The following is a 23,357-nucleotide window of genomic DNA, read 5'->3' as shown; positions in this document are numbered from 1 at the left end:
TTGCCCAAGGATCAATTAAAAAAATATCGGTACACACACATGTTCATTTTTTCCCCTCTTCTATAACATTATATGTCAAAATGCAGTAAAACAACATCCCAAAACAGAAACCTAAAAATAGAAAATAGCAATTAGTGATCCGTGAAAGAGAAAAAAGTAAAAACGGAAAGTGAGCTCATTATAAGGAAACGGAAAGTGACATTAGATAGCAGAACACTAACTCCGACCAGCTCATGAATCTGTCCGAAGACAACAATGCAAATGAAACTTTTAACTACAAACTAATACTACTTGACAAACAGTAACATAAAACTAATAAAACATCATTTTCAAAGCATACTTCAGTTAGATTATCGATCCTACCTACCACCATTTGCATAGCATTGAGTATTTGAAGAAGCGAAATGCCAATAAACGACAAAGCACTAAAAACAGAGTTAAAAAGGAAGAAGAGAATAGGACGGGAAGTGGTGTCGGTATCTGGATCTGAAGAAAGTGAACTGTGAATGTTATACGGGTCGGGTCGGGTAATGAAGGGGACAGAGGAGATAAAGCTTCGCGGGTTGCTTTGGTTAGACGGAGCGTAAGAGAGAAAGAAGGTCAGTGTCAACTGTCAACCACTCACACACGGTTCTTACGTGAGTCGAGTTGGGAAAAGTGTCACTGTCTCTTGTCCCACTGCTGACTTGTTTATGGGACAAAACTTGTTCTACTCTCACTTTTACTTATTTTGCTACACTTGACGCTGTTGTATTGTCACTATTGTCATAAGTTTCAACTAAATTGGTGAGTTTTTAAATGGTTCACTCAAGTATTCTTGGCAATTTTACACTACTGTGTTGTTTTGTTTCTTCAACTAGCATTAGTGCAGGCAGTATGGCAATGTCTGGCCCCCACATACCCTTTTATGTTAAGTGCTTATAATTATGAAGCTTTTGTTAAAACAATCCTTTCGTTGGTTAGTAATGTTAACTAAGAATAGTGGCCCTTCTTAAATCTTACGAAAGCCAGAAACGAGGTTTAATCTTACCAAAAACATTTATTTGATTAATTATGTTGTATAAGCTCTTAAATAATGTAAAATAGAATTAAAAGAAGTGTGGTATTCTCTCCGTCTAAGTTTACTTGTCTACTATTCACCTGGAACACCCCTTAAGAAACAATAAATAACAAGATAATTTTACTATATCATCCATAATTTATTATTATTGAAAAACCAATTTTGACTATTAATCCAAAATGTTGAAAAATGATAAAGGTAAATATGTATAAGATTGTAAAATTATCCATTGATTCTGAACTGGACAAGTAAAAGTGCACATCTATTTTTAGTATAGTGGAAAAGTAGAGGGAGTAGCTATTATGATATGCCAAGGACGTTGTTAATAAATTTAGAAACTAACAGTGATGTAATTACCTCATATTTAAGAGATAGAGAATACATAATTATAATGTAGTAATTATCTAATGATGAAAAAGAGTACATATGTCAAAGTTTTGACTAGTGAAATTAAACAAAACTTATATGTTTTCATAGCTCATAGTATAAAAAGGTACAAGTAATTAAGGATAAAAATTTTCTTACTCTTTAAATAATTCTAAAACTTGTGATAAAGTAATATCTTATGAGAAGTTTGAAAATTTACAAATTTTCTTCATAATTAAAACTGGATAAATTATTTAAAAGTGACCCAAAATAGTGAGCTAGGTCCCTTAGCGCAATAAAAAGCTTTAAGCACCGAGACTTACAAGCCGGTTTGGCCAAGCTTCTAAAATCAGCTTATTTTGAGAAGTGTTTTTCTCAAAAGTACTTTTTTAAAAAGTGCTTTTGGTGAGAAGCAGTTTGTTTTTGGCTAATTAATGTTAAAAGCACTTTTGAGCAGTAATTAGTGTTTGGCCAAGCTTTTGAAAACTGCTTCTAAGTGTATTTTTCTCAAAAGTGTTTGTCAAAAAAGTGCTTTTGGAGAGAAGCTACTTTTTTCTACTTCTCCAAAACTGCTTCTGCTTCTCCTCAAAAGCACTTTTTTTTCCTTCCAAAAGCTTGGCCAAACACCTCAATTTTTAGCCAAAAGTGCTTTTGGCAAAAAAGCGGGGCATTTGCATCTATACCCGCTTTTTGTGCCACATTTTAACCTGTGCCCGCTTTGCAAAAAAAATTGCAAGCGTACCCGCTTTTTCGCATAACTTCAGCACACGGGGCTGAAGTAGCAAAGGCAATCACACAAAACTTCAGCATTTTAGTAGCTGGGCCTGAAGTTCAGCTCTAGAGCTGAAGTTTTTGTTTTGTAACTCGCGAACTTCAGCTCTAGAGCTGAAGTTTTATTTTATAAGTTTTTGTTTAGTAACCGGGCTGAAGTTTGCCAGTTATAAAATAAAAACTTCAGCTCTAGAGCTGAAGTTTTTCTTTTGTACTGGAAACCTTCAGCTCTAGAGCTGAAGTTTTGTGTTGTAACTGGAAACTTCAGCTCTAGAGCTGAAGTTCTATGTTGTAACTACAAACTTTAGCTCTAGAGCTGAAGTTTTGCTTTAGCACTAGAGCTGAAGTTTTGTGTTGTAACTCGCGAACTTCAGCTCTAGAGCTGAAGTTTTATTTTATAAGTTTTTGTTTAGTAACCGGGCTGAAGTTTGCCAGTTATAAAATAAAAACTTCAGCTCTAGAGCTGAAGTTTTTCTTTTGTACTGGAAACCTTCAGCTCTAGAGCTGAAGTTTTTGTCTTTGTAACCGGGAAGCTGAAATTTGCCAGTTATAAAATAAAAACTTCAGCTCTAGAGCTGAAGTTTTATTTTATAAGTTTTTGTTTAGCAACCGGGAAACTTCAGCTCTAGAGCTGAAGTTTGCCAGTTATAAGATAAAAACTTCAGCTCTAGAGCTGAAGTTTTTCTTTTGTACTGGAAAACTTCAGCTCTAGAGCTGAAGTTTTTGTCTTTGTAACCGGAGGTTCTATGTTGTAACTAGAAAACTTCAGCTCTAGAGCTGAAGTTTTTGTGTTGTAACTGAAAAACTTCAGCTATAGAGCTGAAGTTTTTGTCTAATTAACTTCAGCTCAGGACACCAAGAAGATACAGTTACATCTAATTAACTGTGATTTTGCGTTCTGTTTTTATTGCAAAATAAATGCTTTGTTGTTATGTTATTTCGTTTTCGAAAACTTTTCTTTTTAACATTTGAATCTCTGATCGCTGATGATCAGTTTCTCCATTTTCTTTACGGTTTCTATGTTTTATCTATATTACAACATATTTGATTTTCGTGTTGCTGTTTTTTTGTTGGATAAAAATTGGTGCCTTTTTCTGATCAATGGTATGAGCATATCATTCCTCAGTCCTCACGGAGTTGTGTTTCCAGACAATGAGAAAATGAAGAAGGAGAAGGGGAAGAGAAAGGGAAGCTGAAGTTTTTTAAAAAGTGGGTACGGGTGCAAACAGAAAGACAAAGCGGCTACAGGTTAAAAAGGAGCGCCGAAATAGGCGCCCCGTGCAATTTTTACAAAAAAAGCACTTTTGGCCCAAAAAAAGTTTGGCCAAACAGGCTATTATGCTTCCACTAATTCAAAAAAGACGATTGTTTTCTCATATGCTTAGCTCCCATTTGGCAATAGATTTTGGCTTTATTTTTTCAAAAAATTTAAAAAAATTATTTGTTTATGAAACGCGATCATGTTTTGGGAGAAAAAAAAATCAAAAATTCAATTTTTGGGTGAAGTTTTTTTTCACTCACATAACTTCAATAACTTTTTTAAGTTTCAAATAAATCTATGTTCAAACGGTAGCTTAAAATCCACTAAGGAAATTTAGATCATAGGTGTATGGGTCAAAATCTGTCTCTAGAATACTTAAGTCAGGATGGCATTAATGAAACACTCCAGGCCGCCACGTGTCGAAGTGGCTTAAAGAGCAGCAAAAGGTCGTGGTCGAAGAGTTAGCAAGGATTAAAGTCGAGGGGTCGTCAAGGAACGAGGCCGAGGTCGAATACTCTTGACGGAGTCCTAACGGCTAGTTTCTAGATAGGACATTAAAAAGAATATTCTAGTGGATATTCTCTGCACTTGTACTGTTAGGATTTTTAGGAACATGTTCCCTATAAATAGAAAGAGACACAATGATAGGGGGCATGTAATATTCATTTATAAAAAACACTTTGACTTTAAAAGAGAAAATCGAATCTTATAGCAGGCACACAAAAATAACCTTTTTCACTAAGATTCTTGTTCACATTTTTCCTCTGGATCCGAGAATAACTTAGATATTCAAACGCTTATCCATCATTCATCATTGTCAGAAAGAACATTCATTGACTTCATCATTTCTTGGGTGACTCATTCGTTCTATTTACATAAGTGCCATTTATTGATGTTCATCATTAGTTAATGCTACATTACTTCCTTTGACTTCTAAAATGTTGATTGTGTGCCGTTGTTGCTATTAAAGTATATCTGCATATTATTTATTGTGCTTCCGAAAATTTCATCTTTGGGATATAATTGCTAACTAAGATTAACCATCATTTGTATAAATTTAACTAGTTGAACCAAGATCTATGTTTACCTCGAAAATACGAGTAACAATTAAATTTGATTTATGGTTTTAAAGATACGTGATTTAGTTCAATACTAATTAATAACCAAGAAATCTGAAGTATAAATGAAATGAACAAGTAAAACCAAACCAGAATGTAGGCCAGTCTCGACCTCGAGCCAAAGTGACCTCGAGATGGATCAAGAACAATAAAACAAGAATAATAAAGCTAAAGGATAATTCTGATGAACAATGAGCGAGAAAGTAAGAGAGTATATGCTTTGCCAATGATGATTGTGTTTACAAATGATTAGGGTCCCCTTTATATAATAGGGGAACCCTAAATAAGGTATATTTCTATTTACAGTAAAGAATCTTATTGGGACAGCTGTCTAACCACCTAGTACGGATTCGTACAAATCTATTTCGGAATTTACGCCACGATCTTGGAGACGTGGCAGGAATCTAGCTCATTCTATTACAAATCTATGACGGCATTATCTCGGGGTTGAACATACTCGGCTTCGATACTCATCACGAACTTCGATCCTCAGGCCTTATACTCTGTCGTCGAGCTCGCCTGGTCTATCGAGTTCAAAATCGATCTATCCTGAACTCGGACCTAAAGTGACCCTTCGAGTCCGGGAAATCGGGCTTACCTGATTTTAACAGTATACAGATAGTCCCCGCGTTTCTTAGAGTAAGATGATAAGAAACGATTTGATCTTCGATGCTCTATCGGCTTGATCATGATGTCAATCTCGTGATGTCAGCAGCTGAAGTGATTGAAAAGTTGCTTCCGCATAGTTTCCAAGGTCATTAATTGGAGGCGGCTGTTGGTCGGCTATTTAGCTTCCCCAAACCGTTTAAGTGACCCCCCTATAAATAGGCCAATTCCACAATTTTTGCAATCTTTACTTCTCAAATCATCCTTAGAATCTCATTAGGTTCTTCAACTTCTCTGAGTTCATCATTTTCCCAATTTGTTCTTACTACAACATCAATTTTTTGTCTTCTCTTGAATTTCTCAACCACAATGGCTAAGACATCTAAGACTGTTCCCCAGAAAGAAAAAGCTTCATCGTCGCGGCCGACCAGAGGTAGAACGGTGGTGCCACCTCGTATCGAGGAGTGTATTCCCTGGCCATGTGAGCTAACTTCCCATTTTAAAATCGACAAACCTGCATCAACACCAGGACAATGTGAGCCCATGTCTCGATACATCTGCTTAATAACTGAAGGCGAACTTGAGCAGGTAAAAAAGGACTGCAACTGGGAGAACAAAGATGTTGTGATCCCTTCCCCTGAAGAGGACATCACTACCCATAAGGTAGGGTACTTAAGCGTGTATACCTACCATTTCACGTTGGGCCCCGCAGATCCAGCTCTAGGTTCCATAGATCCAATAATTCTTGATTTTAGCCAACAATACCAGGTGACGCTTGGATAGATCTACCCCTCTTTCTGGCGCATCATTAATCTAATCAAATATTTCTCGGGCTTGGTCGAGGGGATGCCTTTTACCCTCAACCACCTGATCAGGCTATACAGCCCTCGCCTTTATCGAGGGGGTTTGATAAAGCTTCAGCGCCGATCCTTGAAGTCCCTTTTCTCCAGCATTAATGAGGACAAGGACAGAGGATGGATGAGCCGGTTTGTCCGAGTCAGGACCTCCGATCTGATTCCTGCCAAGAGAATACCATTCCCTGCTTTCCCTACTTCTTCTCGATCTAATTCTTTTATGATGATGCAACTGTTGCTTGGTTTCCTGGTACGGTCCCGGACCTCGCAGGCTGGGTCCTGCAACTGGCCTCCACTTCTTCATACACGGAACGCAGTTGGCATGACTTGGCCAAGGGTCGATGGGAAGCTAAAAACCATGGTGAGTTCTCTTGTTCACATATTTATGTTTCTTAGTGAAATACTTACTTTATCATTATGCAGGCCTCGAAGACGCCGTTGTTATGCGGCCGCCCCCGCCCGGTGAAGAAGAAATCCCAAAGCCTACCAAGGAAAAGAAGAGGAAAAGGGGGTCGCCTGCAGATTCCCCGAAGCTAAAGAAAAGCAAGGCTCGAAAGCCTAAGTCCGATACTGTGGCCCTATCTACAAAAACGACCGAACGCCTTCGGGATGAGGAAGAAGAGGGGGAAGATGACAACTGCTGTTGGTAGCTCGGAAAAGAGGAAGCACTGACGCTTCGAAGGCCACTGAACCGATGGTGGCTGACGCAGTTCAATCTCGAACCGAAGAAATTTCGGAAGGGTGCTCGAGCAGAGTCCCCGAGCCATCAGGTGGTAAAAGTATGTCTCATCCTGGGGGACATTTGGCGGGCGAGCCTGAAGAGCCGAATTCCGAGGCCCTCTAAAAAGAGGAGAATATCCCAAGTGAATCACTTGGATAATTAATGTAGATGACTCGCCGTTGGTCCCCGTATTCTCTAAAGGACAGTTCCGAGATGCCCAGGCCATGAGGACTCCTGATGTGGGAACGACCCATGAAGGGAGTGATATTTTTCGGGAGTGTCTAGCAGGGGTCGAAGATGGTCCCGATCCTGATGCCTCGTTTATCTTCGATAAGGCCCTGAGGCTTCTTAAACAAGTAAGTTTTTGTCCTCATAATTGCGATCGAATTTTACTCTTGTTTTCCTAAGTCTGATTCTTTTTCTCTGCGTGAAGGCTGTGGTGCTTCATCGGCAAGCATTTTCCAAATCTCGAGCTGAGCTTGCTCGGTGTGAAGTCGAACTCAAGAAGTTGATGGAAGAAATGGACGGCCTCAAGTGCCTCTATGTACAGAAAGAGGAAGAAGTCAGAGATCTCCGAGTTCAGTTGGCAAAGGCTCGTCAGGAACAGACTGAACTTATCAAAAAGGTAATGTAGCCTTTGGGGGTCTGTTATGTCTTCATTTGATTTAGCGATTAACACTTCAATTTTTGCAGGCCTAGCAGAAAGGCGAGCTGGTGGAGCAGCTCCGAGAAGATCTCAAGATGAAAGAGGCCGAGACCCTAGGGTGGAAACAACACATGGATTGTCTCACCTCAGAGAGAGATACACTTCGGGAGCCGCTAACTTCAAAATGCAAAGGAGGAAAGCTTGGTCCGGAGCCGCAAAGTCGAGGAGCTTGAAGCTAAATCAGCCGCTGAGCTTGCGAAGGCCAAATCTCAGTGTCCTCGTATCGAGCTGACGCTGTAGCTGCTAACACTCGGGCATAGGAGATCTGCCTTTGGGGGTCTGTTATGTCTTCATTTGATTTAGCGATTAACACTTCAATTTTTGCAGGCCCAACAGAAGGGCGAGCTGGTGGAGCAGCTCCGAGAAGAGCTCAAGATGAAAGAGGGCGAGACCCTAGGGTGGAAACAACACATGGATTGTCTCGCCTCAGAGAGAGATACACTTCGGGAGCAGCTAACTTCAATCGAACGCTAGCTTCAAAATGAAAAGGACGAAAGCTTGGTCCGGAGCCGCAAAGTCAAGAAGCTTAAAGCTAAATCAGCTGCTGAGCTTGCGAAGGCCAAATCTCAGTGTCCTCGTATCGAGCTAACGCTGTAGCTGCTAACACTCGGGCACAGGAGATCTCCCTTGTGGCTGGAGTTAAGTTATTATGTGCTCTCGACCATGCCAGGCAACAATCCCAGAGAGAAACTCTCGAGGAGGTGCATGCTCGTGGCTTCGACCTCTCGGTTGATATTGAAAAAGCAAAAACTTTGGAGGAAGAGGCTGCCGCTTTGCTCTTCGATGGCGAGGATTCCGTTAGTGGATCCGAGAGCAGAGGAGATGATGATGAAGTCCCCAAGGAGAAATTTCCCGCAGACGTGGCTCCCGAGGATGTGGCCCCGAAGTAGATTAAGTTCCTTTGTTTTGTTTTTGTGTAAGGCCTTTTGTGTAAAGAATTTCCTTTGCTCCACCTCCGATTTGTATTGAATTCTGCTTTGTCTTTACTTCGTGGAAAATTTTAATAACTTCAATGATCAAGCGAAAATCGACTCGGATTCTGAATAGAACAAACCCTTAGATTTTTTAATAATCAATGGGAGATCTTCGAACTTATAACAGAATACCTCTTAAGGTTTTTGTTAATCCTCGAGCTATGCCCTCGTTAATTTGATGCGAGCTTGGGATGACGGGACTCTTGAGTCCGAGTTGAGTGAGAGCAAGGTCTCGAACTCTATATGTTCTGGCCCTTAGGCTTTTTTTATATAGGCCCTTAGGCTCTTTTAGGTCGGCCCTTAGGCTCTTTAAGGTTGGCCCTTAGGCTCTTTAAGTTATGGCCAATTTGGCCTCTAAAGCGGCTATAATTTTTCCCTCTTTCCGGCTAAAAGATTTAGTGAAATTTTTTCTATGCCTTAACATGTGTATTTTGTAACCGTTAGGTTTTTCGAAAGTTTGACAAATTAGAACTTTACTTGTAATTCGTTTGTGTAACGATAATCGAATACCTATTGAGGCTTTTTCGAAGGCTGATATTATCGAAGCCTTTAAATTATTCGAGGGCTGATTTTATCGAAGCCCTTTATCATTTGCTTTTGCCGAGGGTAGCCTGATTTAACCAGTTTTTCAAAGTGTTTGAAGGCCTTTAATTTATGGCGGAAGTCGGACGTCTCCGAGCCGCATTATTTCGGTCGTAGCCTTTTTATATGACCGTAGTCTTTAATATGGCCGTAACCTCTAATATGGTCGTAGCCTTCAGGTATGTCTCTTAGACTTGTTTCCCGATAACCTTTCGAACTTGTTCGAAAGGTTAGTCCCCGAGTATGATGGCCTTGGACTTTGTATCGAGGGGATGCCTCTTTGAGGTCTTATGAATTTGAGTTTTCAATGACTCGGATGTGTTGACTGTCGATGACAGTCCCCGAGTATTCGGGGTTGTATTTGTGTTTTGGCCCTTGAGCCGTTTCTCATAGAATTATAAGTATGAAGCTCGTATAATAGTAGACTTCTTTGAGACATAAAGTATTTTGATATATAAGGGATGCTTCTTCGAATAATGTGTACATGTTTCGCCATCGGGGCTCGACTATTCTACATGGACAGGGTTCATCTAACCGTTTGGTCCATTACAAAGTTTTCCTATCGAGGCCCTCTTTGGCGTGAAGTATTTTCCTCGAAAATATAACCTCCGAGGGTGATGTCCCCCAGTATTCGAGGTTGATTGTAAAGAAGCCTTGGATACTGTTGAGTTCTCCTTAGGTAGCACATAGTTGTTGCCTCATCAAAAACCTCGCCGGTAAAACCCGTTTGGGACAAAATCTGATCTAAGGGAAAAAGAGTGCAACGCGTGCTTTAAAACCTAAGGCCTTCGTGTAAAAAGGTGCCTTCGATATCTTCGATCGAACACCTGCAATGGGTTAGTTTCAAATTGAAATGGACAAAAAGAGAAAGTCATACCTTAGAAATAGTATCATTTGAGTAGTGATACATTCCAATTGTTCAGCAGTTGTTCACCTTCCCTCGTGCTAAGTTTGTAAGATCCTTTATCGACAACTCCGATGACTCGGTACGGTCCTTCCCAATTCGGGCCTAGTTTCCCTTCATTCGGGTCTCGGGTATTGAGGGTAACTTTCCGTAGAATTAAGTCCCCAATTCTAAAATATCGAAGGTTGGTCCTTCTATTGTAGTATTTCTCGATTCTTTGTTTCTTCGCGGCCATCCGAACAAGTGCTGCCTCTCGTTTTTCATCTAATAGCTCGAGGCTAGTTTTCATAGCCTCTTGATTTGACTCCTCCGATGCATGTCGAAACCTGGCGCTGGGTTCTCCGACCTCGACAAGGATTAAGGCCTCGGAGCCATATACTAAAGAGAACGGGGTGGCCCCTATGCTGGACTTCGATATCGTTCGATATGCCCAAAGGACCTCAGGTAGAACTTCTCTCCATTTTCCTTTTGCATCATCCAACCTTTTCTTTAGGTTTTGGATGATATTTTTGTTTGTTGACTCGGCCTGTCCATTTCCGGTTGGGTGGTATGGTGTTGATAAGATCCTCTTTATTTTATGTGCTTCAAGGAACTCCGTTACCTTGTTGCCGACGAATTGCTTTCCATTATCACATACAATCTCGGCAGGCATCCCGAACTAACATATGATGTGGTCCCAGATGAAGTCAATAACTTCCTTTTCTCTGGCCTTCTAGAAGGCCCGTGCTTCCACCCATTTAGAAAAATAATTAGTCATAAACAAAATTAATTTAGCTTTACTTGGGGCCGTTGGTAGAGGGCCGACTATGTCCATTCCCCATTTCATGAAAGGCCATGGGGATAGGACTAAGTGGAGTTGTTCTCCGGGCTGATGGATCATCGGTGCAAACCGTTGGCACTTATCACATTTTTTGACAAACTCCTTAGTATCTTTCTCCATGCTGTCCCAGTAATACCCCGCTCTATTAATTTTGCGAATCAAAGACTCGGCGCCGGAGTGATTCCCACAAGTACCTTCGTGGATTTCTCGTAGAACATAGTCGGTGTCCCCCGGCCCTAAACATACCGCTAATGGTCCATCGAACGTTCTCTTGTACAATGTTCCATCTTTATCTAATGTGGACCTAGATAAAGATGGGAGTTTTCTATTTTTCAAATAATCGATATACTTATTCCTCCAATCCCAAGTCAAACTTGTAGAATTTATCTTGGCATGACCCTCTTCAACCACAGGCCTCGATAATTGGACGGCTGTCCCCGGTACGATATCATTTTCTTCAACCGATGACCCCAAATTAGCAGGTGCATCGGCCTCACTATTTTGTTCTCGAGGCACATGATCTAGAGTCCACTCCTTGAAGCGGTGCAAAGTTACCTGTAGCTTATCCAAGTACCGTTGCATCCTATCCTCTCGAACTTCAAAACTTTTGTTTACTTGGTTTACCACCAATAGTGAATCGCACTTGGCTTCAATGACTTCTGCCCCCAAGCTTTTAGCTAGCTCGAGACCTGCAATCATGGCCTCATACTCGGCCTCATTATTAGTCAACCTAGAAGTTTTGATAGATTGTCTAATGGTACTACCTGTAGGTGGCTTCAAAACAATGCCAAGCCCGAACCCTTTCACATTCGAGGCACCGTTCGTGAAAAGGGTCCATACTCCCGATGATGTACCCAATCTTAGCAGGAGTTCTTTCTCCACTTCGGGTACGAGGCTCGGCATAAAATCAGCCACGAAGTCAGCTAGGATTTGAGACTTGATGGTCGTTCGGGGTTGATACTCGATATCGTACCCGCCAAGTTCGACGGCCCATTTGGCCAACCAGCCCGATAAATCGGGCTTATGCAAAACATTTCGAAGGGGGTAAGTGGTTAACAGACATATGGGATGACACTGAAAATATGGCTTTAGCTTTCTAGATGCGCTTATTAATGCAAGTGCTAATTTTTCTAAGTGATGGTATCTAGTTTCAGCATCTCCTAGAGTTCGGCTTACATAATAAATAGGACATTGCGTACCTTGCTCTTCTCGAACTAATATCCCACTTACCGCTATCTCAGACACTGCCAAATATAAGTAAAGCTTTTTCATCTTGAAGCAAAGTCGGGCTCGATAAGTATCGCTTCAATTCTTCTAAGGCTTCCTGGCATTCCGGGGTCCATGTGAAATCCTTTTTCTTTTTTAGCAAGGAAAAGAACCTATGACTTTGATCTGATGACCTCGAAATGAACCGACCCAAGGTGGCTATTCGTCCTGTTAGCCTTTGCACGGCCTTCACACTATCCACGATCGTGATATCCTCGAAGGCCTTGATCTTGTCGGGGTTGATTTCGATACCCCGATTCGATACCATGAAGCCGAGGAACTTACCCGAGCCGACTCCGAAGGAACATTTTTCCGGGTTAAGCTTCATGTTCTACTTCCTCAAGATTTTGAATATTTCCTGCAAATGAGTTAAACGGTCCTCTGCGCGCAGGGACTTAACCAACATATCAACAATGTAAACTTTCATCGATTTACCTATCTGTTCCTTGAATATTTTGTTAACTAGGAGTTGGTATGTAGCTCCTGCATTTTTTAGCCCGAAGGGCATTATGTTGTAACAATAAGTTCCAAACTTAGTGATAAACGAGGTCTTTTCCTGGTCCCCCGGGTTCATCTGAATCTGATTGTACCCGGAGTAGGCATCGAGAAAGGTAAGGATCTCGTGGCCGGCCGTGGCATCGATCATGCGATCGATGTTAGGCAGTGGGAAAGAGTCTTTAGGGCATGTTTTGTTTAAATCCTTATAATCTATGCACATTCAAGTTTGTTTCCCTTTTTAGGAACTACGACTACGTTGGATAACCACTCGGGGTATTTTACCTCCAGAATAGACCTTATTTTAAGAAGTTTGGTTACCTCATCCTTTATGAATGCATGCTTCACCTCGGACTGGGGCCTCATTTTTTGCTTCACTGGTTTGAACCTGGGGTCGATGCTTAGCCGGTGCGTTGTTATTTCCGGCAGGATCCCTGTCATGTCTAAATGGGACCAAGAAAAGAAATCCATATTATCGATAAGAAATTGAATGAGTTTTTTCCTGAGTTCGGGGGTTTACCCCGATCCCAGGTATACCTTTTTCTCGGGCATGTACTCGATCAGTATGACCTGTTCCAGTTCCTTGACCGTTGATTTGGTTGCGTCTGACTCTTCGGGAACAACGAAGGTTCGAGGAGTAAGGAAATCCTCTTTTTCTTATTCGATTACCTGTTCCTTCGGCTCGATCGGGACTGGGATCAGTGATTGCTATTTGGCCGCCTGCTTACCTTTGGTATTCGAATTTTTCGAGGTCGAAGGCACTGGTATCGGTGTCACTTCATCGTCTGCAAACATTTCCTTTGCAGCGTGTTGCTCTCCGTAAACCATTTTCACACCATCCTCTGTTGGGAACTTCATCATCTGATGAAGGGTTGAAGGTACTGCCCTCATGTTGTGGATCCATGGCGTCCCGAGGAGTGCATTATACCTCATGTCGCCTTCGATGACATGGAATTTTGAATCTTGGATGGTCCCGGCTACGTTCACTGGTAGGATTATCTCCCCCTTCGTTGTTTCGCTTGCCATGTTGAAGCCATTTAGGACCCGAGATGCAGGTACAATTTGATCCTGTAGGCCTCGCTTCTCTATGACCCTCGATCTAATTATGTTTGCTGAGCTACCTGGATCTACTAGAACATGTTTAACTTGAATTTTATTTAACAAAATAGAAATTACCAGGGTGTCATTATGCGACTGTTATATGCTTTCTTCTTCCTCGTCATTGAATGATAGGACGCCCTCGGGCACATAGTTTCGAGTCCGTTTTTCTCTGGTGATCGACACCATGGTGCGCTTGAACACAGGCCTTTGTGGAACATCGACACCGCCAACGATCATATGGATTACATGTTGCGGTTCTTCCTGCTCATTTTTTCTGTTTGCATCTCTTTCCCCTGAGAAATTCTCGAAGGTGACCCTCGTTGAACTACCGAGCTACCTCCTCCCTTAGCTGCTTGCAGTCTTCGATTCTATGGCCATGTTTGCCATGATACTTACACATCAAGTTTGGATTCCTTTGAGAAGGATCGGTTTGTATAGGCCTAGGCCATCTGGTGTCTTTGATTCTTCCAATAGCTGACACGATCCCCAATGCATCTACACTAAAGTTATACTCCGGCAATTGAGGTGCCTTCGCGGGGTCGGTATGTTTATCGAACCCATTCTTACTCATGAGTCCCTGAGAGTTTTGACCTCGATCATTTCTCCGATCATTCCGAGGAGCGTTACAACCCGAGCTGTTGTTCCTCTGATCGACATAGGGCTGATACCGGTACTTGTTTAATCTTGATTCCCTGTCTGTATCCCTCGGGTGCTTGTCTGCCAATCTATTAGGATGAACTAAACCGAGGGGGCTCCCAACTGGTCGTCCTCGACCCTGATCTTTGATTGATAACGATTATGCACGTCTGACCACGTCACAGATGGATACTCGATCTGATTTTGCTTTAGTTGTCGAGACGCGATCGAACTCCGCTCATTCAAACCCCCCATAAAAGACTGTACTGCCCAGTCATCCGAGATCGGTGGTAACTCCATTCGCTCCATCTGAAACTCGGGACACGAACTCCCTTAACATCTCGTCGTTCCTCTGTTTTATCTTAAAAACGTCCGATTTCCTCGTCGCCACCTTTATGGACCCGGCATGTGCTTTCACGAAGGCGTCTATTAACATAGCAAACGAATCGATAGAGTTCGGGGGCAAGTTGTGGTACCAAATCATGCTCCTTTTGACAAAGTTTCCCCAAACTTTTTCAACAATACTGACTCGATCTCATCATCATTCAGGTTGTTTCCTTTAATCCCACAAGTATATGAGGTAATATGCTTATTAGGGTCGGTATTCCCATTATATTTGGGTATATCACGCATGCAAAACTTTTTAGGAATGGGCATCGGAGCCGCGCTCTGAGGGAATGGTATTTGTATGAACTTTTTGGCATCTAAACCTTTCAAGACCGGGGGTGCCCCAGTATTTGATAAACACGGGAGTTATAAGTCTCCATATTTTTGTCATTGTCCCCAATCTTCTTTTCCCCGGACTCGATCCTCTTGGTGAGCTCTTCGAGCATCCTCATAATTGTGGAGTCAGTCCCCGAGCCATTTCCGTTTGACCTCTCTGGCGTCGGTTCAGCAGGTCGAGTGTTTTCTGGTTCGGCTATACTTGGAGTTTTATTCTAACTTTGAAGTTGAGCGATGGCAATCTGTTGAGCTTGCAGCATCTCGAATATCACTTGGAGGCTGACTCCCCCATCTCCTATACCCTTTGTTCCTTAGCCTCCAGGTCGGACTTCCCTGCGTACACTTCCTCCGGGATCTGCGCTTAAATCTGCATTCAAAGCAATGTGTGAACTGACATCAACTGGTTCCACATTTGGCACTTCCCCAGGGTTTATCGGTGGTACACCGACCCCTGCATTGTTGTTTTCCCCATGAAATCCAAGGCCTTCATTGTCGTGAACATGTGCATTTTGCGAGTTTGACATGTTTAATCCTGAGAACAAAAATTCTTGACAAGAGCAACTGTGAAAATAACGTGTGTTATCAGAATCAGTATTGTAATAATCACTATTATCTTTAGTCCCACGGTGGGCACCAAACTGTTTATCTCGAAAATACGAGTAACAATTAAATTTGATTTATGGTTTTAAAGATACGTGATTTAGTTCAATACTAATTAACAACCAAGAAATCTGAAGTATAAATGAAATGAACAAGTAAAACCAAATCAGAATGTAGGCCAGTCTCGACTTTGAGCCAAAGTGACCTCGAGATGGATCAAGAATAATAAAGCTAAAGGACAATTCTGATGAACAATGAGCGAGAAAGTAAGAGAGTATATTCTTTGCCAATGATTGATTGTGTTTACAAATGATTGGGGTCCCCTCTATATAATAGGGGAACCCTAAATAAAGTACATTTCTATTTACAGTAACGAATCTTATTGGCCTAGTACGGATGCATACAAATCTATTTCGGGATTTATGCCAATCTTGGAGATGTGGCAGGAATCTAGATCATTCTGTTACAAATTCATAACGGAATTATCTCGGGGTTGAACATACTTGGCTTCGATACTCGTCACGAATTTCGACTCGAGCCTTATACTCTATCGTCGAGCTCGATACTGGTCTATCGAGTTCGAAAACGATCCATCCTGAACTCGGACCTAAAGACCCTTCGAGTCCGAGAAATCGGGCATACCTAATTTTAACCGTGTTGGTGAAAATATAATTACAGTTGAAAAAAAAATTAATAAAATAAAATATCTTCAGGCTGAGGCACGGAAATCTCGCTCTCTTTAAGGAGATTCAAGCCCACTGCAGCAAAGTTTTTCACTGGTCCAGCAGTAATCCTCTTGACCTGTCTCCCCCAGGATACAACAGCCCGATCACGTCGTATGACTCGAACAAACTCTGGACAAGTTGTTGAGTCCAAAGCTCCACCAAGATGAACACCTTCCTTCAACAAAAAGTAAATAAAAAAAACTCTCTTCTTCTTTTTTCACAACTTTAACCTCAGTTTATAGAAACACTCTACAATTATTTTTTTATACCACAATATGGAAGAAAGACTCCTATTTATAGGTGTAGGAATTCTTCCTTGAATTAAATTGGAAGAAAGTGGGGTAATAAGTTATGATATCATGGAGAACATGGGATAATTAGTGATAGAACATGGGAGAAGAGTTACAAAAGAGTTATGGCCATTTTTTACTTAATGGAGTAGTGGGAGTTATAGGAGTTATGTCCATTTTCTACATCATGGAGTAGTGGGAGTTATAGGATTTTATTTTAATAATAAAATTCAATTACACTAACATTCCCCCATTCATTTTAATATTAAAATATATAAGAGAGTTTACCAGTTGAAGGGAGACTATCATGCATAATGAAGGTGTGCTCTGCATTGAACCTCCACTTAGCAAAACAACGATCTTTACTCCAGAGTCAGTAGTGGTCTCAGACTTGAACTATGACTGCTTTAGGGAAATTAAATATCACTGCTTACACATAATAATCAATGTGTTGACATGAGCTTTATTAGCCAGCACATTACAACCTTGTGTTATCCCGATTTTCATGAGTGTTTTTGAGAACAAGCCCAATTCTCATAGGAAGCGGCCTACTTCCACACTCACATAGGTGAAATCTGCCAAGGGTGCTCCTGTAACTCTAACACCCCACTCATACGAGCTACAAATTTTCATTAAGAGTTAATAAAACTCAACCTCGGAAATCATTACAGGATAAATGCACTCACACCATAGGGATGGAATAATAATAAAAATAGTGCATTTTAAACCCAGCCATCATATGATTCGTTCTTCCCATTGAACCTGGTTATAGGATCTCTAGTCCCCAGCTTGGATTTCATCAAATATGACTTATGAGCTTATGGGCTTCAATCCCATCCCCCTCGATGTGCTCCAGACCCTTTCTCTTGCTAAGGCCTTAGTCAGTGGATCTGCAAGATTATCACAAGATTTATGTACTCTACCAATTGCAGCGATGCTATCACAATGAATTAAAATGGGAGGAATTGGTTTTTCAAAATAAGGAATTTGAAATAACAAATCTCTCAACCAATTCGCTTCCTTACTGGCTGAAGCTAAAGCAATTAGCTCAGCCTCCATGGTAGAGTTAGCAATTATTGTTTCTTTTTTCGATTTCCAACAAATAGCACCACCTCCCAAAATAAAAATATAACCTGTAGTACAACAGGAACCACCAGATAAAGTGTTCCAATCTGCATCAGAAAAGCCTTCGAGTACAGCAGGATATTTTTTATAAAATAAGCCATAGGTTTTTGTACCAGGTAAATACCTCATAACTCTTGTTATGGCAAATGCCAATGTTCTTTACTTGGCTTGCTTGTAAACCTGCTAAGTACTCTTACTGCGTATGCAATATCAGGCCGAGTACAATCAGTCACATATCTCAAGCTTCCAATTAAGCTAGCATATTTCTTTTGATTTATCACATCATTGTCACTTTGTACAGGAAATAAGTGAACACTTGAATCAAAAGGGGTTACAACATGCTTGCAATCAATAAAATTATATTTTTTCAAAATTTTCTCATCATAATGTGACTGGTCAAGGAAAATTCCATCACATGTTCTAGTAATCTTCATTCCAAGAATGAAATTTGCCTCTCCCAAATCTTTCATGTCAAAATGGCTACTAAGCATGATTTTAGTTTCTCCAATAACATTCATGTTAGAGCCAAATATTAACAAATCATCAACATAGAGGCAAACAATTACATGTGAATTATTCCAAGACTTATGATAGATGCACTTATCATATTCATTCGATTTAAAACCATTTTCTATCATGCAGGAATCAAACTTTTCATGCCATTGCTTAGGTGCCTGTTTCAAGCCATATAGGGATTTAGTAAGTTTACACACTTTACTTTCTTGGCCAGCTTCTATAAAACCCTCAGGTTGATCCATATAAATTTCTTCATTTAGGTCCTCATTTAAAAAAGTAGTTTTTACATCCATTTGATGAACATGCAAATCAAAAATTGCAGCAATAGTAATTAAAAGTCTAATGGATGTAATTCTAGTTACCGGAGAAAAAGTATCAAAAAATTCTAGGCCTTCTAGTTGCTTAAAACCTTTAGCAACTAACCTAGCTTTATACTTATCAACCGATCCATCTGGTTTTAACTTTTTTCTTAGGACCCATTTGCACCCAATTGTTTTACAACCTGGTGGTAAATCAACCAACTTCTAAGTTTTATTAGAAATTAGTGACTCCATTTCATCATTTAGAGCCTCTTTCCAGAAAATAGCATCAGGCGATAATAAAGCTTCTTTTAAAGTAAGAGGGTCATTTTCAATATTAAAAACATAAAAATCAGGACCAAAATCTTTTTTTATTCTAGCTCTTTTACTTCTTCTTAACTCAAAAGTATCATTTTCTTCATTTTGTAAAATAGAAGTAGAAGAACTAGGCATAGACAAAAAATTATCTTTATCTCTTTGACCTCCACTATTTCTAGACTCAAATGAAAATTTATTTTCATGAAAAATAGCATCACCTGATTCTATAATTATATTCTCTTCCATATTTAAAAATCTATAGGCTGTACTATTAGAAGCATAACCAAGAAAAGTACAAGTGACAACTTTTTTACCCAATTTTGTAATATTAGGATCCGTTAGCCTAACATAGGCTAAACAACCCCAAACTTCAGATAACCCAAATTTGGCTTGTAATTTTTTCACAACTCAAATGGTGTCTACTTTGTTTTCTTATGAGGCACCCTATTCAACACATAACATGCAGTCAAAATAGCTTCACCCCACAAATTTAAAGGTGCATTTGACTCAATAAGCACGGCATTAGTTAACTCTACCAAAGTTCTATTTTTTCTTTCCGCCACACCATTTGATGCTGGAAAATAAGGTGGAGTAGTTTCATGAATTATTCCCAATAATCTCACAAAAGAATTAAATTCATTAGACTCATATTCACGGCCTCTATCACTTCTAATTCTTTTTATTTTTCTATCAAATTGATTTTCAACCTCATGGAGATAACTTTTAAAATTTTCAAACGCATCACTTTTATTTTTCATCAAATAAACATATGTGAATTTAGAGAAATCATCAATAAAAGTGATAAAATATCTATTTCCTCCACGGGTTAAAATTCCTCCAAGTTCACAAATATCAGTGTGAACTAATTCTAACAGTTCAGATTTTCTTTCAACTTGAAAATGAGGCCTTTTAGTTATTTTGGCTTTACTACAAGCCTCACATTTTTCAAAGTTCTTTTTAATCATTGGGATTAATCCTAAACTACTCATGATTCCCACATAACGATTATTAATATGACACAAACGAGCATGCCAAAAATTATTAGAAGACAGCATATAAACAGAACTTGAAGAAGTTTTATTCATCTCAACATTCAACTTGAACATCCCATCACATGCATACTCCTTGCATTATCAACGTCTCAAATAAAGTTTCTTTTTGTTTGTGCCGCATAATTTTTTGAAATTCCCTCCATGAAGGTGGTAGTTTATCTATTATGCCACAAACAATAAGGTTGTCTCCAATTTTAATATCCTCGGATCTGAGCTCTCCAACAATCATTATGAAGTCTTGAGCTTGGTCTACTACAGATTTGTTGTCCGCCATTTGAAAACGAAAAAATCTGCTAGCTGCATATTTTTTCGCCCCTGCCTCCTCAGTATCATACTTACTCTGCAATGCTTTCCAAATTTTCTTTGCAGTAGAGTAAGTTCTATCATAATAATCATAAAAATTATCAGATAGACAATTAAGAAGATAATACCGACACTTGTATGAGTCATCGTTGTATTTTTCAATTTTTTCTTGAAAGGCAATTAGCTCATCATTATTCATGGAGGAGTTGTCTACTTTGCTAGGATTCTTCTCAGTTAAAATGTAAGAAACACTGAGAAGACTCAAATAAAAAAGTACTTTACCCTTCCATCTATTGAAATGAGTACCGTTGAAATGGAATGGTTTATTGAGATCTCCCACCTTGATATCCACGGATTTTTCAACTGTAGCCATATGAATCTCCTTAAAATTGTTGGTGAAAATACAATTACAGTTGAAAAAAAAAATGAATAAAATAGAATTTCTTCAGGCTGAGGCGCGGATATCTCGCTCTCTTTAAGGAGATTCAAGCCCACTGCAGCAAAGTTTTTCACTGGTCCAGCAGTAATCCTCTTGACCTGTCTCCCCCAGGATACAACAGCCCGATCACGTCGTATGACTCGAACAAACTCTGGACAAGTTGTTGAGTCCAAAGCTCCACCAAGATGAACACCTTCCTTCAACAAAAGTAAAAAAAAAAACTCTCATCTTCTTTTTTCACAACTTTAACCTCACTTTATAGAAACACTCTACAATTATTTTTTCATACCACAATATGGAAGAAAGACTCCTATTTATAGGTGTAGGAATTCTTCCTTGAATTAAATTGGAAGAAAGTGGGGTAATAAGTTAGATATCATGGAGAACATGGGATAATTAGTGATAGAACATGGGAGAAGAGTTACAAAAGAGTTATGGCCATTTTCTACTTCATGGAGCAGTGGGAGTTATAGGAGTTATGGCCATTTTTCTACATCATGAAGTAGTGGGAGTTATAGGAATTTATTTTAATAATAAAATGCAATTACACTAACAAACTGTATACGATCTATATTTTTTTGTCAAACAATAAGTACTCCATTTGTCTGTAAGTCAACATGTACAATGTAGACTTTCTGATGACGTTTTATTTAGGGAAATTACCAGCTATGTCCATTTTGTAAGTAGCTCATTACAAAAATTGACTAATTCATAAAATATTACTAATATTAGCCAAATATTACTAATATTAGCCAATTAGCTATTTGTAGCAAAATTAGGTCAAATTTTTGCTTTTTTTGAGTGGGTGTTATTAGAATAGATCGGGTACATCTCAAAGAGTTCGAATCTCAGTTTTGGGATGATTTGGTGAAGTTTTGAGGTGGTTTGAATTGAAAATTTGAAGTAAAAATCGAACATGAAAAAAAAATGATATGTGTATCACACTGTGTATCATTTGTGTATCACAGATGTATCATATTTGTATCAATTATGTATCACATGTATATCCATGTATACCCGTGTGTGGGATACATGCGTGATACATGTTTGATACATGTGTCGCAGAAGAACTTTTTTGAACTCGATTTAATTACGATTTTTGATAGAAAATCAGTCCAAATCACCTCCAATCTTCCTCAAATTTTGTATACTGACTTATCTATATGTTTTCAATGAATTTTAACTATACCCATTGAAAAAAGTTCCTTTTTTGCTTAGATTTTTGAAATATTGCATTTTGTATTTCATCACCTTATTTGCTACCTCATTCATGAAATTTCATTTCCGTTTGCATCTAATATTGCTAATCACGCTTAAAAATATGGAAGGAGATTTTTGCATGTGATTCTTTGAGATAAAGAACCTTATTTATTTAGTTTTTTAATTTTTATATGTGCTTGGCTAGTTTTGGTAAGTTTATGAATAATGGCTATAGGTTGGTAAGTTGAAACTTATATGGGACATTTGTGTAAGTATCCCTTCTATTTAACACTAGCCGAGATACAAAAAGCATATTAAAATATTGAATAAATATTTGGCAGAATAGCCTAATAAACACTTCTACTTATCCCGCTTTGTCATCCCAGTCCCGATACTTTACGAAGTTTCATCCAGACACTTGTAGTTTTTAAAATACATTATTTTAAACCCCTCCGGCCTCGCGTGTTCTTCAAACACACGATGTGGATGACACATCATAGTCCACATCAGATTTTAAATGACACATCATTATTTTTTAATTTAATTTTAAAAATTTAATTTTTTTTCCTTTTTTCACTCCTCCCCCACCCTTGACCACCTATCTCTATTTTTTAGAGCAGAAACAATACCACGATTTACCGCCTTTACCGGCGGAAGCACCACGGTGGACAACTAAAACCCACCATTTTCCAACTTTCCATTGTCCATCTCCCTTTCAGAAAATTTTACCATCGAAACTCCTCATCATTGGACAGATTTCAGTCCAAATTTTTTTCAGAAATAGTGGTCGATAAAATGCAGGTGCCTTCGTAATAGACATTCAAGAGGCGTGATATAACCGATAAAAAGGAATCCATATGCCCACATTCTACATTGTACACCTCAAAAATATTCAATAGACATAGATCTAATTCATCTCAAAAACATTAATGGTGGTTGTCCTTCAAAAAAGATTTTACTATTTTTTTCTCAAATATTGACTGAAGGTTTGTGAAAATGGAAAATCCGGGAATAACAGGAGAAAGTGAAAAGAAAAATGGAGGGGGGAAATAACAGGAAAGGATAAGAAAGAGAAAAGAAAAATGGAGAAGGGGTGGGAAAGAACGGGAAAGGGGAAGGGAAGAAATTGAAAGAGAAATGGGGGATGAGATGGGGGAAAGAAGGAAGAACAGGGTTTCTAATTTTTTCTTATATTATTCTTTTATTCGTTTACTTTTATTTATTATTTTTATTTTTTCTTCTTATTATAATCATTTTTAGTTTAACTTTTTTATACTTACTTTCATTATACGCGTGAAATTCACGTATTTTGTCCAACTCAGCCATGAAGTTGCCACATATGTTTGGTCAACGGTCAGAGGGGTTTAAAATAATGTGTTTTGAAAACTACAAGTGTCTGAATGAAACTTCGTAGAGTATCGGGACCGGGATAACAAAGCGGGACAAGTAGAAGTGTTTATTAGGCTATTGTGCCTAAATATTTTACGAACTTGTAGTGCATCGGAAACGAACGAAATAAAGTTGGC

The 23,357-nt window shown here is 39.3% G+C and overlaps 1 protein-coding gene across 4 annotated transcripts in view; it reads right to left on the bottom strand.

Annotated features, from left to right (window-relative positions):
- The window catches only part of LOC109239931 (filament-like plant protein 7), a 5,802-nt gene extending 5,155 nt beyond the window's left edge, over positions 1-647 (bottom strand). Inside the window, exon 1 of one of the 4 annotated variants that reach the window (XM_019406536.1) lies at positions 201-647. The gene's annotated coding sequence lies outside the window, so the exon portion shown is untranslated. The remainder of the gene's footprint in view (positions 1-200) is intronic. The other 3 variants (XM_019406537.1, XM_019406535.1, XM_019406538.1) reach the window with 3 other exon arrangements.
- Positions 648-23,357: the final 22,710 nt, after the last annotated feature.

This window comes from Nicotiana attenuata, unplaced genomic scaffold (assembly GCF_001879085.1).
Source record: "Nicotiana attenuata strain UT unplaced genomic scaffold, NIATTr2, whole genome shotgun sequence".
Lineage (NCBI taxonomy): Eukaryota > Viridiplantae > Streptophyta > Magnoliopsida > Solanales > Solanaceae > Nicotiana > Nicotiana attenuata.
The sequence above is the reverse complement of the archived record's forward strand: the minus strand, read 5'-3'. Positions and strand labels throughout refer to the sequence as shown.